Below are 1,614 nucleotides of genomic sequence, written 5' to 3' on the forward strand. Positions count from 1 at the left end.
GTGAGCCTACCATTTAAATGGTTCATGTGTGACTTACTATGCTCCTAGACTTCCTTAGAACACTCTCTATAGACCAAGGCCTTGTGTATACTGACTGGTTTCTGCTATGATGAGGAGTTATAAGCATACTATGAATAGGGAAAAACTGAAGGCACATGCCAGAACCTTACATGGGTTTCTGTATAGATGTCACACTGCACTGGCTAGTGGGCATCATTACCAGCGTTCCTTCCTCAATCTAACTAGCACAGTTATCTTCCCTTGAGACTAAAAAATAAGATTTTAAACCTACCGGTAAATCTTTTTCTCCTAGTCCGTAGAGGATGCTGGGGACTCCGTAAGGACCATGGGGTATAGACGGGCTCCGCAGGAGACATGGGCACTCTAAAGACTGTAGAATGGGTGTGCACTGGCTCCTCCCTCTATGCCCCTCCTCCAGACCTCAGTTAGAGAACTGTGCCCAGAGGAGACGGAAAGTACGAGGAAAGGATTTTTGTTAATCCAAGGGCAAGATACATACCAGCCCACACCATCCACACCGAACAACCTGGAACATACGAACCAGTTAACAGTATGAAACAAAACAGCATCAGCCAGAGACTGATCAAAACTGTAACATAACCCTTATGTAAGCAAAACTGTATACAAGTCTTGCAGAACTTCGTCCGCACTGGGACGGGCGCCCAGCATCCTCTACGGACTAGGAGAAAAAGATTTACCGGTAGGTTTAAAATCTTATTTTCTCTTACGTCCTAGAGGATGCTGGTGACTCCGTAAGGACCATGGGGATTATACCAAAGCTCCAAAACGGGCGGGAGAGTGCGGATGACTCTGCAGCACCGATTGAGCAAACATAAGGTCCTCCTCAGCCAAGGTATCAAACTTGTAGAATTTAGCAAAAGTGTTTGACCCCGACCAAGTCGCCGCTCGGCAAAGCTGTAATGCCGAGACGCCTCGGGCAGCCGCCCAAGAAGAGCCCACCTTCCTAATGGAATGGGCCTTTACCGAATTTGGTAACGGCAATCCAGCCGTAGAATGAGCCTGCTGAATCGTATTACAGATCCAGCGAGCAATAGTCTGTTTAGAAGCAGGAGCGCCAAGCTTGTTGGCTGCATACAGGACAAACAGTGCCTCTGTTTTCCTAACCCGAGCCGTCCAGGCTACATAAATTTTTAAGGCCCTGACTACATCAAGGAACTTGGAATCCTCCAAGTCACCCGTAGCCACAGGCACCACAATAGGTTGGTTCATATGAAAAGATGAAACCACCTTTGGCAAAAATTGAGGACGAGTCCTCAATTCTGCTCTATCCACATGGAAAATCAGATAGGGGCTCTTGTGAGACAAAGCCGCCAATTCGGACACCCGCCTTGCAGATGCCAAGGCCAACAACATGACCACCTTCCAAGTGAGAAATTTTAATTCAACCAGTGAGATTTTAGGAACTGTAACACCACGTTAAGGTCCCATGGTGCCACTGGGGGCACAAAAGGAGGCTGGATATGCAGCACTCCCTTTACAAAAGTCTGGACTTCTGGGAGAGAAGGCAATTCCTTCTGAAAGAAAATTGATAGGGCCAAAATCTGTACCTTAATGGAGCCTAACTTTAGGCCC

Source organism: Pseudophryne corroboree, chromosome 1, assembly GCF_028390025.1.
Source record: "Pseudophryne corroboree isolate aPseCor3 chromosome 1, aPseCor3.hap2, whole genome shotgun sequence".
Lineage (NCBI taxonomy): Eukaryota > Metazoa > Chordata > Amphibia > Anura > Myobatrachidae > Pseudophryne > Pseudophryne corroboree.